The sequence below is a fragment of the Acinonyx jubatus genome, chromosome B4 (assembly GCF_027475565.1).
Source record: "Acinonyx jubatus isolate Ajub_Pintada_27869175 chromosome B4, VMU_Ajub_asm_v1.0, whole genome shotgun sequence".
NCBI classification, from domain to species: domain Eukaryota; kingdom Metazoa; phylum Chordata; class Mammalia; order Carnivora; family Felidae; genus Acinonyx; species Acinonyx jubatus.
The window spans coordinates 27,733,961-27,757,847 of record NC_069387.1 but is presented as its reverse complement, the minus strand read 5'-3'; the positions used below and the strand labels follow the sequence as shown (position 1 = coordinate 27,757,847).

Here is a 23,887-nt window from a genome sequence, read left to right as displayed (position 1 = left end):
CGCTATATGATGGATTAAAGGGGCTTTTGTGGGCTGATCTAGGAGGTAGACCACCATGTGCAATGGTGCCTGGGGGAAATCAGTCCCCACTCAAAAAGCTGGATGTGAGAAACTCTCATCCTGCTGCCAGAACTTCACAGAGAAGGAAGAATTCCCTTTAACAGTTCGGATGATGCCACACAGAAGGAAGAGGGAGCAGGCTCTTTTATGTAAGGGACATTCATAAATTTGGTGTTTGTATTCTGAGAACTGCCAGCACTTAATTTAGAAAGTATTACAACTGTACTAGGCAGAAGGTGAACTTGATGGAGTTTAGACCAGGAAGTTGAATACGAAAACATAAACAGTAAAGCAAAATATAGAACCAAGATTTGAACAGAGATAGACGTTGGAACTAAGAACTTCATAGCAGAGCTATGAGCAAGACCGATGTTTCGGCGCCAAACAAGGCAATGCAAAAATTTCTTTACTAGAGAAAGTAAAGAAATTTAAAAGTGGCAAAGCAACGGGACCCTGATGCTGATTGCTCACATTTTCTGTTCTTTTGTCCCTGCCTGGATTGACTCTAAAAGCTAAGTCCTGAACAGTCTAAGCTATCACAAAGTCACGTGTCCATCCCACTCCACTTCTGTGACCCACAGCTTAGCTGCTTGCCTCACCCCCCAAAAATCTGTGAGCAACAAAAGCTCTCATTCTAGACAATTCCCCAATTGTTTTTGCTCCCAAAGAGCAAGAGAGAGAATTTTTTTTTTCAGTGAGAACGAGGGCGAGGTGGGATGTGGGGAGGGGAGCAAAGATGGAGCCATGACCCATGAGGAAGAACAGGAATCAGTTTAAGAGATTGTCAGGGTCAAGGATCTTTTTGGAAAAGAGAAAGAGAGAGAGAGAGAGAGAGGGAACTATGATTCCTGGGAAAAGGAATTAAAGTAGTGGGCCAGGAGGAAGGCAGAAGAATGCTGTGTAAGATGCATGAAATGATGCTTGGAATCTTCCAGAAAAGAAAAAAAACAATAAAAAAACACCTCAAATGAAAAATGTATGTGGTGAGATCAAATGTCTTGTGGTACCAAGCAGGAAGCAGAAGGTAAGTTCCCAAGCAAGATCAGCAATCATGGGGCTGACCAAGAACTCTCCAGACTGCCAAAATTGGGAGTTTGTGCCTGGTTCACCTAATACCCAAGGTGCAGGGAAGTCTCCAGTGCTTGTCAAGCTCCTCAGGAATAATTTGACTTTCTGTTCTCACAATCCAGTCTGGGCGCCTCTGGAGAATCTTGTGTTTACATGTCCAACTGTAGCTGTGACTCCAAGGAACCACACCAGCTGGGTTGGGGACCAAACCCCCTGTGCTTTTGAGAAGGTAGAGAGGGATTCACACACCGTGGTTTTTGTCATCACACGTGTTCTGTCATTTGGGGCAATTTGTTCCAATTGCCACCACTGGAACAAAATGGCAGATGATGTTTTTCAAAGCTGTTTGGAAAGTGCGTTTCCAAGTCAGTTACAAAAAAGCCCACACTATGTTATTTTCACTGCGCCCAAACAAAAAAGTGGTTGTGTGCAAAGATGCTTTAGGAAGAGAACTCGCAGTCTAATGGTTGGAGTAGATTGAGAGCATAAATTAAGTTACATCAATGGTAGGAGACTTTCCCTGCTTCTCTAGACTTGGAATTTTGGCTCCAGTATCATTTTTCAGCCCTTAATATAGAGGCTTAACACTTTCAAATATGTTAATTTCAGAAAAAACATTTCTTGCTACTTAGTTCAAATAATCTTTTCCTGGATGAATTAAGTGAAGAGGAATAAAAAAGTCAAGGTAAAATATAGATTCATTCCAATCTAATGAGATTGTTGGAAGTCTGACTTGGTGGGAAACCCTCACCCCTGGGAAGTCTGCTGCCACACCAGCCATGTCCTTGTGGCACCGTAACTTCTCAGGTCCGTGATGCTTGGAAAGGGTGGCTTGGACAACACAGATCACAAAAATCTATCACTCTCCTGAATGTCCAGCCTGGCAAGTTCATGCTCAGGTTAGCACCATACTTGTGGAAGGGGCACGTTTCTCAGTTGGTTTTTGATGCTCTCACTCAGTTCAAAACAGGCTTTGAATTGGGTAAAAGGGAGGCTTTTACCCTAGGGAGCCTAGAGAGGCTATCATTGTCAGGTATTTCCCCAACTTCATCGTGTTTATTAATGGGTATTATCAGAGGGAGTAATTTTTAACAGTCTCACTGATTTGCATACATTGGAGAAAAGTCTTTCTGAATCACTGAATGTCTGGATTATGAAACTGTTAGAAGCACACGTGAAGTTTGATTGTTTTAAGTAGTTCCACTTGACCAATAGGCTTCCCTAAGTAACAGTTGTTGAGGGAGCTGCTTCAACAAAATAATAGAAGCGATTTATTCTGCATGTAACCTTAGATCGCCCTGGGTGATACTCTCTTTAGCTCCAAGAATCACTGATCATCCTGAGGTGGAGGGGAATAGAGAGATCATCTAGGCCAAGGGCAAACTTTTCTGTAAAGGGCCAGATAGTAACTATTTCAGGCTTTGTGGGCCATGTGGCTTCTGTCATGACTATTCAACTGCCGCTGTAGCATGAAAACAGCTGTAGATGATACCGAAGTAAAAGAGTGTGTCTGTTCTAACACAGCTTTTGATTTACAAAAACAGGTAACAGGCAGGATTCGACTGGTGGGTTTTAGCTTGTCAGCCCCTGATCTAGTCCAACTTGCTCACTTTACAGATAAGGGAAAAGGAAGCTGAGAAGACTGGGAATTCTCCAGAGTCACTTGATGGTTAGTGGCAAAGCCAGACCCCAAACCTGGAAATTAAATCTAGATTCCGGCTTTATTTCTACCATGACACATTAGTTCTGTCTCATTTCAAGAAGCCTCTTCTGCCCTGCAGATGACAGAGGTTTGAGTCAGCAGCGTTTGAGGAAATTATGCTCCAGTAACAATTCAGTTATTTAATAAAAAGCACTTTGAGGAAGTGATTTTATAGGAGATTGTCACTAATTATCGACATTACTCTCAGTGCCGGTGTTTTGTTTAAAGATGGCATCAGGGGAGTGACAAATTGAAAGATTGTTGTTATGTCATAGGGTCTCATTTTAACAATGTTTTTCACTAGAGTTGATTTGAATAAAACTAGCAAACTAGGGTTTCCAATTTGCCAAAGAACAATCAGCCCCCAGAGCAGAAGTTCTTACCATGAATTGGGGGATTAAGGACTCCCTGAAATTCATACAGAAGTTTCTGTGGATGCACTTTTGTCCCTCAGGACAAGATAAACATCTTTCTTTCTTTCTTTCTTTCTTTCTTTCTTTCTTTCTTTCTTCCTTTTTTCTTTCTTTCTTTCTCTTTCTTTCTTTTATTCCTTTTTTTAAGCTTATTTATTTATTTTGAGAGAGAGAGAGTGCGCAAGAGGGGAGGGAGCAGAGAGAGGGAGAGACAGAATCCCAAGGAGGGATCCCCTCTGTCAGCGCAGAGCCCAAAGGTGAGACTTGAACTCACCAACCCGTGAGATCATGACCTGAGCCGAGATCAAGAGCTGGACGCTCAACCGATCGAACCACTCAGGTGCCCCAAGATGCACAGTTTTCTTCAGATCCCTAGAGGGATTTTGTGAGCCCTGCAAAGTTACAGGATTTCACATGATGGAAGATTCTTGTCTAGTCAGGCTGCTCGAACAGTCTGTCCGAAGAGGGAATGAAGAAGTTTTGGCCAACCAAGTAAGTCCCTTCCTCACATGTATCCTCTGGGGCTGGCACTCCAGAGGGTAGTTAGCTGGCCACCAGAAGGGTCCATAGGGGAAGGGAAAAGTAGGCATGGTTTGGTTACAAAGAGAGATACAGATCTAATCTGTGAGACAATTTCAGCATCAGAGGGTGAGAGGCAGTGATGCTCGACGTCGATGGGCAGCATCAATGCAGTTTCAGGGTGTTAGCCGGCTCAGAGCAAGACTCAGCGACTGGGTACCTGAGATGAAATTCAACTCCTAGAGGCTTCACTTCTGGCAACACGCTGGACTGAGTTAACTCGGCCAGCCCTTCTGCTAGAGACACAGAGTGATCCTAGAGTTAATAGAATGGAAAAAACAAACAAACAAAACTGTGTCGTTGTCATTTTTTAATGCAAGTTGAATTCAGAAGAAAGAAATGGAAACTCTCGCATGACCAAAGCAACGAGTGAACTAAAATCAGAATGGCCAGCTTCAGCCTAACCGACAGTGACCCAGGAGGTGAAAGGCTAGACTTTTCATTCCCATGCATGGATAAGAAGCGTGGCCTCGAGTCCGATCAAGGAGAGGAGTGAGAAGAGAGGTTTTAGCCTAAAGCCAGAACTCTTGAAGAGCTGTTGGTTTGTGAGACGGGGTCAAGAAAACTCCATCCCATGGTCCAGATGGGTATTAGGGAAGCTTTCTGCCAGACCTAGGGCTCCAGGCTGGAGAAAATGTCTACAGTGAATAAAATTAAAAGCCACCCTTTGGGGTGCCTGAGTGGCTCAGTCGGTTGGGCGTCCAACTTTGGCTCAGGTCATGGTCTCACAATTCATGGGTTTGAGCCCCGCGTCGGGCTCTGTGCTGGCGGCTCGGGGCCTGGAGCCTGCTTCAGATTCTGTCTGTGTGTCTGTCTGTCTCTCTGTGTCTCTCTGCCCCTCCCCCTCACACTTTATCTCTCAAAAATGAATAAACATTAAAAGAAAAAAATTAAAAGCCAACCTTTTACTTCATGCTCTGGGGTAGGATCTGAATTTATGTTATACACATGGATTGGGACTCCCTGACCGAGGGACAAAATGCTCCGAACTGAAGAGTGCTTGATGTTCCGTGGATGCCTGCACAGAACTAGGGCAGACACCTCACAGCCCGTGGCACATTGGCTGGCCCCCACAGAACGATGCCCTGTACTGAAGATGAGCTTGTACCAGAAAATCTCACCTGCACGCAGAGCCAGATCAGTATGGGAGAAACAAAAACTACACAGATCGAACACTTGGAAGGGACTATAAAATAAACATTTTAAAAATACAGGATAGGATGTAGAAACCATTAGGAAAGAATACATTAAAAACAGCAGTTGCAAAGGTTTGTAAAAGCACCACACAGGAACTACAGAAATGAGAATGACAGCCGTTAATTACGGACTCGTAAAACAATATTTGCTACGTGGCTGAGGCGCACGTCACTGAACCAGAAGGCAGATCCGAGGCTGTGACTTGGAATGCTACACAGAACATTCAAGGCATGGAAATCCATTTTGACTAAGTCTGTGGAAGCCAAGGACGGCTCACGCTACTTGGCTATGGCAGCAAAACCAACTCTAGCCCCACTTACTAGGTTCTGGGGTTCCTCTTGAACCTGGTCAGAAGGGACAGGAGGGACAAGGGCCTGAGCTTGAAAACCCAGAGCCCTGGGAGCCCTTGATGTGTAAAGTTTGGGAAAGGAGGGCTGTCTTCCTGACAGGCCTGACTTATCTACCTGTCTGGCCTCTCAAGACTGTTCTGTCCTAAGGTTAGCTCTTACCTTGAGAGGAAGAGAGGGAAGTGTCCATCTTCCCTCCAGATTCATTCCAGGCCTGGGATCCTCATGCCAGGGCTATAAGAGCTGTGAAGGGTAGTTTTCTAAAGGCCACAGTGATCAGTGCCTCCCTGAGTAAGGACCCACCCCCAAGAGGAGGGGACATATCACAAGCCCTGTGGTACCTGGGAGAAGGCAGCTTCCCCCCCCCCCCCCCCCCCCCGCTCCCCTCCCCAAGCAGGATACATAACAAAAGGGTGAACAGCAGGATCAGTGAGCAGACTCCCTCTATAAAATCCTGTGGCCATCAGTGAGTCCCTGATCTATGACCCACTGCTGGCCTGCTCTCTGAAAACTGGCCGCTGCTCTCCACATCTGCCTGACCCTTTCTGGATCAGACCTCAGTAAACTGTGAACCTCGTTCTCTTGGCTGCTTCTCCCAGGCCTGGTATCCCCGTCCCACATCCCCACACTCCCCGTGTTTTCTGGTTTGACACAGTCTCGAGCCCTGGCTTGGTTATAGCCTGAGGACGACTTTTCCACAAGCAAGCAGGATCTTTCCAGAAGACAAACCCTCCCTTTGCTTCAGTTCCCTGGGAATCAATGCTTTTTCTGAGAACCTTGTGACATGTAAGAGAACATCGGGAAAAACACAGTTGCTACAGGGGGCCTGGGACAGTCTGATTTGGAAACTGGAGATAAATTTTCCCAGACCCCTTACTCAGGGGAACCCCAGAGAGCTGCAGTTATTAGCATTTTGCAGTGACGGGCGGCACACGCTAATGGCCAAAGAAAATAATGCCATTAACACCATAATGATGGAGCAGACAGGACTCCCATTGACTTCAGAGGGACCTGGGCTCTAGGTGACGTTCAAATGCCCTCTGCCTGCCTTCCGTGTTCAACATGTACCCGTTCCAAAGCTGAATCAGCAGTGCGAGCCAATTCTGCAACAAAATGAAGACCTTTGTTATCTTAAATTACTTGTACCATCTAACTCCTTATATAAAGCAAAATGTCTCTTAATAAAATCACCTTGATTTCCATTAGTATGTAGTACATCATCACAGCGATGATTTTATTAGGCCACTAGACCCTCAGAGAGTGTTAAAAGGCTGGCACAAAGGATGTCAATTTAGTAGGGGAAGCTGAGTGTCCAGTTTTCTACCAGAAACTAAAGTCTTGATTCTGGATATCTGAGCAGACATTCATTTTAAATGATGTCTCAAGACCAAATTTGTAGTCAAGATATTCTTTATTATAACCCAAAGTAATATATATATATATTACTTGTATATATATTATACAAGTATATATTATACTTGCAAATATATTATATATTATATATAATATATAATATATTATATAATATATTATATATATTATATAATATATTATATAATATATTATATATTATATAATATATTATATAATATATTATATATTATATAATATATAATATAATATATTATATATATAATATATTATATTTTATATATATTATATTATATATATTATATATTATATTATATATAATATATTATATATTATATATATACATATACATATATATATATATATATATACACACACACATATATACATGTATATATATAACCCCGCCTTCAGAGATAGGCTACTTCTAGCAAAGTATTAGGAAAATAAAATATTTTCAAATCGGGTTTTGCTCCTGTGTTAAAAGTCACAAGTAGGAAGTTTACCTTTTTCAATTTTCTTTGCTCTGTTCCCCATAACGCAGGCCCCATGCATTTTGGATCTGGCCTGCAGTTCTGATGCATGTACGTGACACATTTTCTGGGGCCTTTTAGTACCAGTGTAGCCAGGGGCCCAGGCACTTAGGAAGGTAGGTGGGATGGAGGGAGTGCAAATGCTCTGTTGAGTGCCCTCCAGGGTGGCAGATAATGGCAGTGAGGAAGAGTTGCCTGGGCCTGAGCCCCATTTCTGCCATTAATCGGCTGTGTGACTTTGGGCATATCACTTTAACCTTCCAGCGCCCTGGTCTCCTCGTCTGTAATTGGAGATGGTGGGTAACAGACTGTCTTGAAAGTTGTTTTTGATGATCTATGTATAATACCTGTAAAGCACTTACCTTATGTTACTTACTAGCTAAGTGAACATTCCTTCGTTTCCAGAGCCAGAACATAACATCACACACCCAAGAGAGGAATCCCTGCTGAATTCTGTATCCAGGGGATATCCTTTTATGGCCATGTGGACGCCGAGGAAGACAGAGACATTTCCATTTGGGCATTCTTAACTGAAAGGAAAGATTTTTATTAACCAAAACAGGACTTCGGTAGGCCAAAGATGTAGAGCGGGGACAATTTAGGCTACTCTAAAAGTAGGTTCTTCTGACGAATGAAGGTAGGATTGGCACCTAGCTCACAGAGTGATTGGAGAATGGAATAAAATAACCCATGTGAAGGTGATTAGCACGGTACTTGGCACAAGGGAAGCACTCAAGATATGTTGGCTGTGCCTATGCCAGAAGCTCCTGCACCCGATGTCCTCTCAAAGCTCACCGGACCCCACTGCTGAGGCCCTATTCACAGGTGAGGAATCGGGGAATCTGAGCAATCACACAGGAATTTTTTTTCTTTTCTAATGTTTATTTAACTTGAGAGAGAGAGAGAGAGAGAGAGAGACAGAGCAAGAGCAGGGGAGGGGCAGAGAGAGCTGGAGACACAGAATCCGAAGCAGGCTCCAGGCTCTGAGCTGTCAGCACAGAGCCCGACATGGGGCTCGAACTCACAAACCGTGAGATCATGACCTGAGCTGAAGTTGAACGCTTAACCCACTGAGCCCCCCAGGTGCCTCAACACGAGAATTGTATAGTATGTGCTGGAACCAGGGCTGGAGCCAGGGCAAGGGGGCTCCACGGCGAATGCTTTCTAATATGCCTCTCTGTTCCTCATCTGCGTATTCTGAGAGCCTTGCAGTCCTCCTAACCTGCTCACGAGAGTTGAGCCCTTCAGAGTGCGGTATTTTTACAGGGTGCTCCCCTCAGCCAGCAAGGTGGCCAGCACCCCCCTGAGAGACTCCCACCTCCAGCGGTTCTGTGATGCCATACTGGTGGGCTTGTAGATAAGGCAATCGCCGACGAGGAAGAACTATCCCAAGATGCTACCATGTGTCAATTCTCTACACCCCCAGCCCCTGAAAACACCTCATAACTGGTGGGGGTGGGGGACAAGCTACTCTGCAAAATGTTTTTAAACCCTAATTAGCGGGCTAGCCCTTATTATATGATTGAACCCCATATCACCTCCCAGAGCAGCCCTTGTCTAACACCATTGATTCAGGTTTTAACTTGGAGTTTTTTTCTCCTTTTCCTCACTTGCTGCTGATCTATGGGACACAGTAGCCTCTGGTCATTACTGCGTGGGTCTGCAGTGACCTGTGACGTGGTGTTTCACATTTAAAGTTACTCAAAGGCCTCGATGCACACTATGACCCAGCAACCTGGCCTCTTTGTTTTCTAACCGTACAAACCACCCGAAAAACAGAACAAAACAAAAGGAGGTAAGGCAGGGAAGTCCCTAAAATATCGATACTCAATCTGCCTTTGGATCTTGGAATTGGAGGGAACAAGATGCTGATGAGCATAAAGTTATGGTTCCACGTGCAGGTGGGTTAGTCTTTAAAGGGTCTGACCGGCATGGCCTTGTACTGTCCCATCTATACAGGACTTTTGGATGCATTATTTCATACGACCCTACCCAAACCCTGTGAGGTAGGTAGGACATTTTACAGGTAAGGAAACTGAGCCTGTGAGAGGTTAAGTGACTCGTCCCTGGTTACAGAACACAGCGAGTGCTCGGACTTTTGGCCCAGTGTCCAGCCTGCTCCACCACCCAGCCCCGTCTCCCTGGAGAAAGTGTTACGTGTAGCTGAGCCCGAGTCCTAGCAGCCCCCTCGAGGCGGTGCTTTGAGAGTCTGGGCAGATTATTAGATCAGGATAAGTTGAACAGCTTGATGGGATTTAATTGTTTGGAAGGTAGTCAGCACATTTCCCAACACTAAGGGAGACCGCTGGAGTCTGCTTTTCCCCGATAATGATGCTACCTGATTTTTGGAGAGTGCTTTCACGTTGACGCTTTGTTTACTTGATTCCAGTCCGGGATGTGTGTGAAAGGTTTCATCTTCGTTAACATGTGCAGTAACATACTGGGGGAAAAAATCCCAAGATGATGGGAGATGAACCAAAAGGAGACAGGCAGGACTTCTTTACGCCACCTCCGTCCCCGCTTACCAGTGACCTGCCGGCCAGGTGTGCCCCGTGGGTGCCGCTCCCTCTGCCCATTAGGCACCATCCACTTCCCTGTGTTGCCAGGCGGGCTTTCTGACCTCAGAGGGTGCCTCACGTACTGGCTGCAAAGGTGTTTTACTGACTTAATGTCCATGGAGACTCACTTGAAAGCAAGCTTCTGGGTGAGCCCGAGAGTAGGGGTGGGGCTGCTGGAAACAGGGCTGGGAAGGCACTGCAGGCCTGCAGGGTCCACAGTGGCACGAAGCTTGCATGCCTCCACGGTGGTGGAGGTAGGCGGTCCCCGGGAGAAGAGCTAACCTTTTCTTTTTTTAAAATCTGTAGTCAGAGGGGACGCCCTGCCAGGCCCTGGGTCTCCTCTTTTTTGGGTGGTTTTCCCTACAGATGCAGCTGAGGGCTCCACCCCACCAGACTGTGTGGAAGAAGCTGGAAGGGATGAGGCTGCAGCCCTGTGGAGCCAGGGCAGAACCAGCCCTAAGGCCCCCTGAGCGGGAAGAGGCGGGGGGGGGGCGGGGTATCAAGCCCAAATTACAATGTTCAAAGGAGCACAGGTCTTAATGCTTCCACACTCGCCCTTCCATGGTCTGCCCTGGAACAGCAGCCAGGGAGATTCCTTTGGAACAGATCTGGTCACTCTGCTGCTCCCAGCTGGTTTGACAACACCCCAGCCCTTGGCACTGTCTCCCCTCCTGGTCTCACCTCCTACCTGTCTCGTCTCAAGGGCTCCAGCCACAAGGCCTCTTACCTCCCCCTCTTCAGCCATGCTCACCCCCCTTTTGCACTAGCTGCACCCTGTGCCCAGCATGCTTGTCCCCCAGAAATTAACATCCACCACCCCTTCAAATCTTGCATCAGACTTTCCCTTCCTAATGCAAACTGTCCTCCCCACCCCCACCCCCCATTTCCTTAACGGACCCTGCTGCCTACTTTTCCAGAGCACCATTCATTTTTCAACCCACAAATATAATCATTGATTATGTTCACTGTCTGACTTCTCCCGCTAGAATGTGAACGTCCCTGGGGGCAGGAACATCTTTATCTTACTGACATGTCCCCAGTGCCCACGTAATGCTTGGTTATGCTTGGTTGGGTAAACGGATGCAGAAGTGATCATCCTCGGTTACAGACTGTGGCTGCTCCAAGGTACCCAGCACCCCTTTCGTGCTGGAAACTACAAATGCCCACATCAGCATCCAGGCTTCTGGAAGAGGAGCTGTAAATGCTAGGCAGGGAGTCTGGCTCCTGCCAAGACAGCTGAGAGGGTTCTCGTTTCAGCCAAGACCTGCAGCAGAAACCTAGTCCTACAGGCTGTAGGCATGGGGTGTGGTGGGGGGCTCTAGGGCAGGAGATGGCCAACCTCCAGTCTCGGTTGGGGACAGCAAGACTCACTCTAAACCCCTCCACTGCCTGAAAAAGGTGACCTCAAAACTTTCAGCCCTAGGCTTGTTCCAGGTTGAGGCTTGTAGGGCTAGATGGGAAATGGTCAGGGCATGAGTGGGGGAGGGGCAGAGAGAGAGAGAGGGAGACACAGAGTCTGAAACAGGCTCCAGGCTCCGAGCCGGCAGCACAGAGCCTGACGCGGGGCTCGAACTCAGGAACGATGAGATCATGACCTAGGCTGAAGTGGGATGCTTAACCAACTGAGCCACCCAGGTGCCCCTAACTTTGTAATGCATTTTAAACAAGTGTCCCCACATCTTCATTTTGGACCTGTCCCTATAAATTCTGTAACACGTGGCTCAGTGAGCTAGGCATCTGACTTTGGCTCAGGTCATGAGCTCATGGTTCATGAGTTCGAGCCCCACATCTGGAGCCTGCTTTGGATTCTGTGTCTCCTCTCTCTGCCTTCTCCCACTCATGCTCTCTCTCAAAAATAAATAAACATTAAAAAAAAAAAATAGACTTGCCCCATGAGGCCACCTCTGAAGGCCAAGCTTGGAGCCTGCAGACCTTGCCTGTGAGTCCACAGGCCAGGCCTCAACCTAGAAACATGAGCACAGGACCTGCAACTCGGCATAGCATCCGAGAAGCAGAGGATGGCCTGGCCATGGAACTTTGCTGTAGTCCTTTCTTAATGGATCATGGGCGTAGGGACCCTGCTTCCTAAGTTCTGAGGCCCAAGAGCCTTCAGAAGATAGCCTCCTGATATTTTCTACAAAGGTTTTGATTAGCAAAAATAAAAATAATTTAAAAAAATAAAATGGATTAAGAATTTTAAGATGCTGGCCACAGAGCATTAAACCAAGTGGGCCCTTCTGAGGACTGACAATGCTAATGACATTTCATGGATCCTCCTGCCAGAAAACTCCACAACAAACGTAAATCACTTGTGTCTGAGACGTGTAGCATGTTTCTCCTTGAGGAAAGAGCCCTCGGGTGGAGTGGATGAAGGTACCAAAAATTGTTTCTGCGCCACTAACGAAAGGATCCGCCGTTGCATTTACAGGGTGGGGGTGGGATGAGCAGTGGCAGAATGAGGTGACATCAAAGGTGGTGTTGGGCCAGACTGGGTTGATGTCCATGTGAAATGCCTAGCCAAGACTCTGGAACATTCTCCATTCAGAAAAGTGGTCAGTGATCAGTGACAGGTAGGTAAAAAAAAGAACGGGGCACCTGAGTGGCTCAGTGGGTGAAGCGCCTGACTTCGGCTCAGGTCATGATCTCACGGCACGTGGGTTCGAGCCCTGTGTTGAGCTTTCTGCTGTCGGCACAGAATCTGCTTCAGATCCTCTGTCCCCTCTCTCTCTGCCCCTCCCCAACTTGTGCATATGCATAAAATAAACATTTTATTAATAAACATTGAAAATAAATTAAAAATAATTTACAAAATTATTTTCTCTCTCAAAAATAAACATTGAAAAATTTAAAAAAAAAAAAAGAAAAAGAAAGAAAAGAGCAATTAGAAGGAATAAAGCCGAGGTTGAGTCATGATGTTGTGGCTTTTTATGCTGGGAAGCCCAGGGCCTTTCCACATGAATCAGCTTAAAGTCTCATTACTAACAATATTTAAGTAGGCTTCCTTGGATATCAGATGCTGAGGTAGGTGCCATCCCCTCACATTTGGATGGCCCTTTACAGTCTAAAACCTGCTTCTATATATATAATGCTTTCAGTGGACTCTCTCAACAAGCCTACTAGGTTAGCAGGGTGTTGTTATCGGCAGACAGGCAGACTGACTAGTCTGAGTCCACAGAGTCAGTAAGGGCCCAGAGGGGGCACGAGAACTCAGTTCTGCTAGCTTTGAGTCTAACGCTTTTGTCCTTTCCTCCACGATGCTTCTGTCATGGGTGGTGGCGGCCATCTTTCCAGAGCTCATGGCCTGAGACAGACAGACAAATGCAGCCCAGGGCATCACAAGCATATAGCAACACGTTGACTAATGGTCTCCAATTACCGATATCCTGGCAGCAAAAGGGCAGTGAGCTGCTAGGGATGCAGAGTATCAGCTCCGCTTTCAGGAAAAACTAGGTGTTCAGAGGGATTGGATGTTTCTTTCCCTGATGCAAATGGTACATGAACTGCTTTTTGGGGGCATCCGATAAACGTGAACTACAGACTAAGTAAAGATGAATAAAGGGATGCTCTCCTGAGTGAGTAAGCATTTTGAAATGGCCCATTAACCTCTTATCAGAAGGATTCTTTCCTTCGAAGCGCATTGGTCACTTCCTGCACTAAAAGGTGTGCAGGCGATTTGCCACATCACATTATTATGCACAGCTAACTGCTTTGCAAAAACTTGTACCTGCAGATGCAGTCAGTGGGTTTGAGTTAAATACCTCAATCATTAACTTTTTCTCTAAAAACTAACAAGTGCAATTAGCCCATATTAATGAAATAATCTTGAGTTCTTTTTTTTTTTTAAACCGAAGTTCCATTTGAGTCACACAAAAAAGAAAATGCATCTAAAAATCAGTTCCATTTTAGAACAGGCACATGTTCCAAACAGCTGAACTTATTTTTCCTTCTTCAGATTCTGCAAAATTCACTCCCAGGTTTACTCTCTATGCCAAGTTTCAGAGCTGAGCAAATTTTTATGGTCTAGTTATAAACCCTAGAAAAACAAGGTTTATAGGAAATGTTGACACAACCTTAACTAAAGTGGTGTTAGCTGACACCTCTATATTTTCAATTTGGGGATTTCTACTGGGAAAATATAAACGCTAATTCAGCAAAGGAAGCCAACTATAATAAAAATGTTGTAGTCTTCCTGTTCACCCCATGAAGTTCTACTTCAAAAGATGCCAGTGCAACATGGAGGTGAGTTAGAATTAGTATGCTCAGTATGTAGGGCACCTGCAAATAGCTAAGCCTCCTGGTTACTATAAACTTTGCCTGGGAATGCATGACCTCACCATGAGTCATGGCTGCCCACTGCAGTCCAGTCAGAGAGGTGGCGGCGGATTCCAGGCCTTTACGCGAAAGGCGTCTACTATCCTTGCACCGCGCACCTCCAAATCTACCATAAATAGAGACCAGAGTAGGTTTTTCACGGACCAGGAGAGCGAGCCTCCAAAACACAGAGAAGCCAAAATGTTGAGAGTTGAGTAAAGGCGCACCGCGGACGTTGATCCCGAGCGCGGTCAGCTCAGACTGGGGCCAGTAGCGGTGCCAGGGGGACCCAGGTGTGAGGGCATGCCAAAACATCAGGACAAAGAGCCAACGACAGTTCTCATTTCCCCAATCCCTCTAAACAGCCCAGATGAGAAGCACATGTGTTCCATATTTAGGCTTTGATTTTTTTTTTTTTTTTCCTTCTGAAACAAGAGGAGGTGGGAGAAGGGGTGAAGTTTGACTCAGGTCCAGAGATAAAGACTGACATACACAAATGGACCATAATAGGGGGCAAAGTGAGTTAAGCTGAAGTAAATGTTTTAAAATCCTCAGCTAGATAGACTAAACAGTATTGGCCTAGGAGCCAAAAGACCCAGCTGTCTGTCCCGAGGCTCCCACCGGGGAAATGCGACTCCAGGCAGCCTGCGGAGCCTCCCTGGTGTCTCTGCTTGGTCATCTGTAAAATGGAGCCCGGCCTCCATTACGCGACAGCAGCGAGGAGTAAGTAATGGCCCTGGAAGTGCTTGGTGAATTTTAAACTGCAAGACGAATGGGAGTATTATGCCGTGTTGATTGCATTTCTCCATTGGAAAACTGTGTTCAGAAAATGGAAATATTTTCAATCGAGGGACAAATCCATCAGGATAAAGGGGGAAAAAACCCTTCCTAACATATTTGTAATTGCTTTTAGTTCATCCTAGAACTGATTCAGAGGGCCATTTACCGCTGACATCTTTGCTTTTGTGTTAAGTCTAATAGTGTACTAAAAAGGCCATTTGGGTCACACCCCAATTACCATCACATATGTCTAAACTTCACCAGTTCACAAGGGACCGCTAAGTTACATATCTTCATGAACAGAAAGTATTTTGGATGATTATTTTCTTCCTCCCAGGTTTCTAAGGCTGTTGGCAGCATTTTCCCAGAGTGTTTTCAAAAGCTTTCACAAGATATCCTCATAACATTGGCAAAAAATATGAAGCATACTTTAAAGGCTAATGCTTAACTTCTGTAGACCCTGATTTTTATTTATTTATTTTTTTTTTTTCAGGTTGAAAAGGAAGACAGGAGTTTCTGGATGTACCTGTCAAGACTAAATGATTGTTCATTTCCTGTGAATTGGGAATAACGTAATCACATGCAGCTGGGGAGCTAGGCTGTGTTTCTTGCTTTTTCCTCTTCCAGAAGCTGGGTCCCTTACCAGCTGGGAAATATTACTGTATGAACGTGCTGAAAAACTTAAGGGAAATGAAAAGAACAACAACATTCTAGATGTCAGCAATCAGTTTGATGGTCTTACCTGTACCAACCTGAGAGGATTTTAATAGCAAAAGTTTGTAAAGATTAATTTAATTTAAACTGAGTTCTTAGATTAAAAAAAAAAAAAAAAGCAAGTGTTTACAGAGTCACAAAAATCTTTGTCTAGGATTGAGCTGATTAGAATTAACCCTGTCACAATTACACACGCCAATGACTGGGTAAGTTTGAGAGAAACAATTTAAAATAAAGTATTTTAACCCAAGAGAAATGGATTAGTAGGAATCAAAGTATCTGTCCTTTGCTAATGCAGTCATTACCTGGGGGAAAAAAAAACCCACATAAATTCAATGCTGAGTTTAAAATTGGAATTCAGCAAAATGTAATCTCGGGCACTTATTTTAAATGCACGCTTCTATCTTTTAGTATAATAAATTTTGTTCGGGGTTTCATTAGCCATTACACTATACATTGTGATTATGTCAGATATTAGATGCTGAGAAATGGAGCCAACATCTCACTTCAGGTGGCTCCTGTTCCAACTCATCATCAGAATTAATTAAAGAAAGAGGAGGTGGGATGGGGAGCAGGAGAAATGTTTGGATTAGTCAGCTCACCGTTTTTTCCTGGGAAGGTGAGGAATGGAAGGAGAGAGAGGCCAAGGCAGAAGGAAAGTCTCTGTTGGGATGCCTGAGTGGCTCAGTCGGTTAAGTGTCTGACTCTTAATTTCCACTCAGGTCATGATCTTGCAGTTCATGAGTTCGAGCCCTACATGGGGCTCCACGCTGGCAGTGCAGAGCCTGCTGTGAGTCTCTCTCTCCTGCTCTCTCTCAAAATAAATAAATAAACTTTAAAAAAGAAGAAGAAGAGGGGCGCCTGGGTGGCTCAGTACAGTTTAGCATCCGACTTTGGCTCAGGTCACGATCTCACCATCGTGAGTTCAAGCCCCACATCGGGCTCTGTGCTGACAGCTCAGAGCCTGGAGCCTGCTTTGGATTCTCTCTCTCTCTCTCTCTCTCTCTCTCTCTCTCTCTGCCCCGCCCCTGTTTGCACTCTGTCTCTGAATCTGTCTCTCTCTCAAAAATAAATACATTAAAAAAAATAAAAATAAAAAAAGAAGAAGAAAATTCTCTGCCAATGGAATCTTATGGCATCACTGCCCATCCTACCCAGACTTGTGCTTGGAAGAAATTTGGGGCCTCAGGGGAATGTGAGGGGCTACAGTCACCCTGGATCACCATGTGCATGTGCATGTGGTTGTCACATTTGGCTAGGCATCAGAATTACTGGGAGAATTTTTAAAAATAGAAAACAACTGGGTCCCATCCAGTCCTGGGATAAAGCTCACGCATGACATCATTTTTGTTCTTTGTTTTTTGTTTTTTTTTTTTTAATGTATGTTTTTAACACACCCAAGCCTACAATTGATTCTGAATGCTGAGCCAACATTGAAAACCAGGGGTAGGCGATAGTTGGAAATTAACTAAAAGGTGAATTTGACAATATTGCACCTTATCTAAGTCTCTTTCATATTGTTTGAATCCAGAGAACTGCCTTTTCTGACGTCTACCAAACACAAGATGATGAGGATGACAATAATAAAAAATATCAATGCTGCTGAAGCTCCTTGGGGACTCTTCAGAATGACACAGCACTTACACATCCATTAGGTCATTTCTTTTCCCTCTTCTCTCTCTTAGTGCTTTGAGGCCAGCAGTGAGAGCATTGTCACTCCATCTCACAGGTATGAAAGCATGCCACATCCTGCTAAATCCCCCACCAGTGCGAGTGGGTGGGCTGACCCTCCCATCAGCTTGGCCTGACAGCTGGTTTTGTGGCACACCTGGGACAGCGGGCAGGGAGGGTCCTTTGCCCTGAGTTGATTTTATGCTCCTGTAGTAGAAAAGGCAGAGAATTCAGCTACTTGAATTAGCTCCCAACTTGACTGCAATTGGAAAGAAGCTTTGTGTTTTGTTTTCACCTTTTTTTAAATTAAATGTTTTTTCTTTAGTTCACTTATTTATTTTGAGAGACAGAGAGAGCGAACAAGAGAGGGGCAGAGAGAGAAGGAGAGAAAGAAAGACTCCCAAGCAGGCTCCACACTGTCAGTGCAGAGCCCCATGAAAGGCTCCAACTCAAGAACCGTGAGATCAAGACCCGAGCCGAGATCAAGAGTCGGAAGCTTAACCGACTGAGCTACCCAGGTGTCTTGTGTTTTGTTTTCACCTTAAAGAGTCGGCTTATATCCAGCATGTACAATAGATATGATAGATTTTTGCCTTTCTGTTTTACACAAGTCCTTTTCTGAAGCTTACACATGTCTCCCTTGTCCATGTCGTTGCTTCCTGGGATTCAAGAGAGAAGAGATCGTGAGGAGAAAAAGACACAGTGGGACGGTAGACGGCAGGTTGCCCCTGGCAGGCCGGGTGGAGCAGGCAGCTGTGCAGGGCTCCTGCCTGCCAGCTTCTTTCACATCAAGAGAAGCAAATGGCCCCCAGGTGAAGGATGGAAGAAGCAGCTGAGAAATCTTCCTGTCATATTTGGGTTTATTTCCCTGCCGCCTGAGTAAGCTTTCAGTAACCTTGGTCTTTCGATTCAACTATTTTGATGGAAAGAAATAACGATCATGGCAACTGTGGCTGATGGATGTTAAGAGCTGGACCTTACCCTTTCAGGGGAAGACTGCTTGAGAATGGACTTGAGGACAAAGGCGTTACAAAGCATGGCACCGGAAGCTATGTTTTTGCTGATTCGACTTACCTTATTAACAAAATCATTTCACGTTTTATGTGAACATAAACAAAACTTCCTAGGTAATCTTTGAAGGTGTTGGATGCTGTAGTAGCTACCACTGTGGCAAAAGGGCAGTGTTGAAGTGTAATCAATCTCCCAGATAATAATATTTTACTGATCAATAACTTATTGTACTTACAGGTTTGCCCCATCATATAAAAATATATTTATAAAAAGTATCACCCAGACTTTAAATTAGTAGACTGACTGTTGCTTTAATCATCTTTTATCTTCTACATGTGTGAAACTAAAAGATTGATGGTGTTTTAGTTATGTCTACATCACATCTGATTTCACAATAGCCTGTGGAGAAACCTATTTTTGATAGTAATAAAAAAGGATTTCGTATAGAGTTGCATATATGGAACTTAGCTAGTTTTTTAAACCAGGTATGTAGAGCTACTTTCTGGGATAGGAATCACAAATGGGTTTCATCCGAGCACGAACTGGGCAGTTCACAGAAGTGGCATCCTGAGTAAGCTGGTCTGGGCTCAGCAAACGTGTGTGCGAGATGGATTAGTGATGTCTGCCATGGAAGTACAAGGTCCTGGTGCCATCTGTGTGCCATCTCTGCCATGGGAGGAAAGGGAAAATACTGAAATATGTAGCAAATGTGTATTTCACTATGCGCAAAGATGCATAAAGAATTCCTCTGATGACACAGTTTTTGCCAGAGCAAAGACTCAATCGATAACTTCAAATAGTGTTAGATTTCAGAGTATTATTAAACATACTTAATGCATATCTGGGTGTCTAAAAGAGTAAGGATTATTCATTTTTCTCAACATGTTACAATTGTTATGTGAAATTCTGGAAATTAAGTCTGTCATCATTATGGTAGTGAATATCAGTCAGAATCTTCCAATTATGTAAGCAACTCACAAATGAGTCTTTTTCCTTGAATTCCATCAGCACTGAGGTACACTGCAGCCTGATTATTTTCATTAGTGTAGCTTTCATCGCACTCAAGGAAAATGCCATTGTTTGGTGATTAGGACGCCCATGGGGAAGTCATAAAGTCTGTCATATTCCTAAGTTCCATCTAACAGTATCAGTGAGGATACAACTCTAGCATAGTCATTTATTTCCTGCTAAAGGTAATATCAATGGAAAAGCAAAGTGGGGTTATCCCCCTGGAGAGACCATGAGTTTAAGATGATTAATGTTGTAAAGAAATAGCTTTCTTATTGAATAAATGGCCTTTTCATCAGATCGTTTTAAATTGCAAAATTTAATTTCAGATAGAAGAAAACAGTCCTCAATTATACTGCAAATAATGACATATTTACACACTTCTTTTTTTTTTAATTTTTTTTAACGTTTATTTATTTTTGAGACAGAGAAAGATAGAGCATGAATGGGGGAGGGTCAGAGAGAGAGGGAGACACAGAATCTGAAATAGGCTCCAGGCTCTGAGCTGTCAGCACAGAGCCCGACGCGGGGCTCGAACTCACGGACCGCGAGATCATGACCTGAGCCGAAGTCGGCCGCTTAACCGACTGAGCCACCCAGGCGCCCCTTTACACACTTCTTTAGCATGTTTTCTGCCAAAGATTTATCATTTCAGATCATTTTCGTTGTGTGTTTCTTAGTTGCATATTATTCCTCTTACCTTTCAAATGTATAGACACTTTTCATTATTCATTGATTGAGTTCTTGAAGACATGGGTTGACTACAAAGGGTTTGATTCTGTTTATTTTATATAGCCAGGAAAGTGACCAGTCATGAAAGAAACCCTCCAAGAATTTGTTGTGTTTCCGTACTCCTCCTCCTCTAGCTGTTAGCCAACAAATCCATTTTCAGTCAGCAAATCATAGTTCCATATTTCCAGGTGCCATCTAACCCATTGAGCATCTTGCCACTTTCTCCAAACCAATGTTTGGAAGTTTCTTTTAACACATCTTCTTCTTTTCTTCCTGGGTGTTCTATATACAGGACTTTTTTAGTGGGGAAGAGAGTGACAGTGGAGTTTGCTTTAACTATGAAAGTAGCTTGCTTGAGTTACAGGAGGAAGCAGGACAGGATTTTTCTGAATTCTTACCTTGTCCTTTTAACGGGGCACATTATCTTTTCTGCTCCCATATATCATTTGCCTTTAAGGATCTCTGGGGAATAACTGCTAAAGCTGGAACTGGGTCCTTCCTGAAGCAACGAGGGAAGTGGGGAGTTTCTCCTTTGGGGTCACTGTTTCCAAGATAGTTGTGTTCACCAAGATGGAAATTTTCTCCAAAATTATGTATATGCCGGACCTCTGGGAAAATAGGTGTAGGCATGATTTGCTTTTATTCAACCCTAGTGGCCAGCACAATAGATACCCAGCCCTCAGACTAGCTTTTATTTTATAGGTAGGTATTCTGAGCTGGATGAGTAGAAAGTGTTTAATTGCCTTAATTTCAGCATTTGACAGAAACTTCTTTTAGAGTTTGTGTCATGAGCGCTGGTTGCTTGTTCAGTGTCTATTCTTGCTTATCACCAGCAACGTGCCCAAAGAAAGATTTCATTTGCCAGACTCTCTTGTAGGTGGGGAGGGCAGGGGGCCACTGAGGGGGAGGCCTATGTTGTTGGGTGGAACTTTTTCCATTAGACTGGCTGTCAGCTCCCTTATGGGAGAAGTTTCTCCTTTCACCCTCTCTCAGTGGATTGCTGAGTCCTTAAAACTGGTCTTAGCTCATGTTTGTGCAATTGTGAGGCTTGCCCTTCCAGTGAGTATTTTGATAAAAGTTATTAAGTAATAGGGAAGGAAACATTCTGATCATGTTAATGCAAGCAGGATATAAAACAAAAATGGAAAGACACCGGTGAGGATCTTACCAATTTAGGTCTAATTACAAACACAATGCCTTGGAAAAAATTAGGTATGATAAATCCAAATGGGAAGGTTGTATGCATTAACAAGGATAGATTTGTTATTTTCATTAGAAAACATTAAGTACTGGGGCACATGGGTGGCTCAGTCAGTTGAGCGTCAGACTCTTGGTTTTGGCTCAGGTCATGATCCCACAGTCATGGGATTGAACTGTATCTGGCTTTGTGCTGAGCGTGGAGCCTGCTTAAGATTCTCTCTCTCTCTCTCTCTCTCTCTCTCTCTCTCTCTCTCTCTCAAATAAATAAATAAATAGGGGCTCCTGAGTGGCTCAGTTGGTTAAGCACGTGACTCTTGATTTCAGCTCAGGTCATGATCTCACAGTTCATGGGATCAAGCCCTGCATCAAGATGTGCGCTGACAGTGTGGAGCCTGCTTGGGTTTCTCTCTCTTCCTCTTTCTCTCTTCCCCTCTTCTCTCCCCCCTCAAAATAAAGAAAGAAAGAAAAAAGAAAACCTTAAGTACTAATAGTTACTAGCTGGGTGGGGGGGGGGGGGGGGGCGGGGAATAAAATCACGAGCAAGAAGACATGGTCCAGGACTTTCCGGAGTTGACAATCTAATGGGGAAGACTTATAGTAAAATAAGCAATCAGGGCAGACACGTACAGCCACACAGAGTATGCACTGGACAACTTCAGGGGACATTTATCACATAGAGTACAGTATAAAGGGTGCCCCACTGCAAGGCATGACCTGTCCAACTACAGAGGTGGCAGCCCTCGAGGCAAGTTTTCTAAAGTGTGCTATGTAAACAGTGATAGAGGTCATACTGTGCCAAGGGAGACATAGTACCAGCCCCTGGCCTAGCCTAGGAGGTGGTTTCTTGGAGTAAATGGCATTATACCTGAGACTCCAAGATCAGCCTGAGTTAGCCAGACCAAGAGGAAGAAGAGTTGCCCAAGTAAGAAGAACAGTGTAGACAGAGGCAGGGACAAGAGGTGGTAGGGCCAAGTTAACCAAGGAGTACATATAAGGAATGCCATGGCGGCTCAGTCCTGCGTGCCATCTGGAAGGCTTCTTTTTCGAGCTTTCCAAATCCAGATCAGCTGCACTCAAACGTGATGGATTGTGAAAGAGAAGGAGCTCCTCACCTCCCACCTCTGTTTTCTGAAGTTCTCAGCAACATTTCCCCATATAGTACAGTTGGTTCAAAAGCTCCAGGAAGATTCCCTGCCTTCAGACAGATGGGTCCCAATGGTGGGCTCCCGTTCCTGCCACCTGTTCAACTATATCAAATGTCAAGCATTTTGATTCAGAGAAACTAAATCAATCTGATTGTGACATTTCTCTTCCTCAAGTCTTTTAAGGATTTGGGGATTAAAAACAAACAAACAAACAAACAAAATACTTTGGAGGATCAAATTCAAAGTTCTTAGCATGGCTTACACGGTATAGTCATCTCTCACAGGGCAGGGACCATTTCTGTCTCGTCACTTAGCATTTGTCACAATAGCGGGCACAGAGTAGCAATGAATGAATGGCCAGGCAGTTTTTTCCTGCCCGCAGTTTCCCCCTCTAGTCTGCTCCAAAAAGAAGTGGACTGGCTTCCAGGCAGGGCAAGCCCTGGCCCACATCCTGGGTTTTCACAAGCGATAACCGCCCCCTGCCACAGCTCGCTGACTCTTCAGGTTCTGGGTCTGCTCTTCCCTGGCACCTCAGGCACAACCAGTCAGGGTGTATCATTTTAATATCCCTGCTACTTGACACTTATCAAAATTTTGGTTTATTGCCCTAAAGAGAAAATCATGCAAGTGTGAAAGATGTATGCACAAGAATATTTGCTGCAGCATTGTTTATCATGGTGAAAAATTGGAGTGACCCAAATGTCCATTAATAGAGGGCTGGTCCCATCAATTATGGAATATAACACCCAGCGGAATAGGAAACAACCTTAAAATGGAAGAAGGAGAGTCTACTGTATTTCATCAAATCTGAGATACCATCATTTTCAAAATGCATCATTATTTTATGATACTAAGAAAAATAAGTGCTGTCAATTAAAAGACAGTGCTCTCCTGTTATCTAGAATTTTTACTTTATACTTATTAGCTCCTTTACACTTTGGCATATTTTTATACATTGCTCTTAATGCATTCCTGAAAAAAATATATAAGCATGATAAATTAATATGTTTCTGGAACATCTTCATATTTAGAGTCCAACTCTTCTGAATGCTTATTAACTCAGACGTGTCAATGTCCATGTATGTTTTGAAGCCATCAAGACTGTCTGGATGCTGAGTTTCTTAAGAATGCATGAAAGAGAGAAAGGCATTGGGGTCCTCAGTTGGCTTTGCAGTTACATAGAATTGGCCAATTTTGGACTTGAGCTTGAGGAATATTGATAAACCACTTCATATTTACTTCCAACAAAACTCCCACATTCCTCCCTCAATGATGTTGCTCCCAACAGTTAAAAGAAAACTCACCTCTTGCTCATGAATTTTCTCCTAATCTATTAACACCCATTCTGAATGTTTTGATGGTTTTGTGAATGTGTCTACAACGGCTGCCTGGCCAGGCATCACGATTTGTTCAGATGCAGCCCCATTCCAGGGGTGCAAATTGTTTTTTAAAAAAAGTGTTTAAGAGGGGTGCCTGGGTGGCTCAGC

At 44.3% G+C, this 23,887-nt stretch overlaps 1 long non-coding RNA gene across 1 annotated transcript in view; it reads left to right on the top strand.

The window, feature by feature from the left end:
- LOC113603641 (uncharacterized) overlaps positions 1 to 19,696 on the top strand; it is a 33,524-nt gene extending 13,828 nt beyond the window's left edge. Inside the window, exons 2-3 of the long non-coding RNA XR_008299996.1 lie at positions 15,413 to 17,362; positions 17,630 to 19,696. This is a non-coding gene — a long non-coding RNA (uncharacterized LOC113603641). The remainder of the gene's footprint in view (positions 1 to 15,412; positions 17,363 to 17,629) is intronic.
- Positions 19,697 to 23,887: the final 4,191 nt, after the last annotated feature.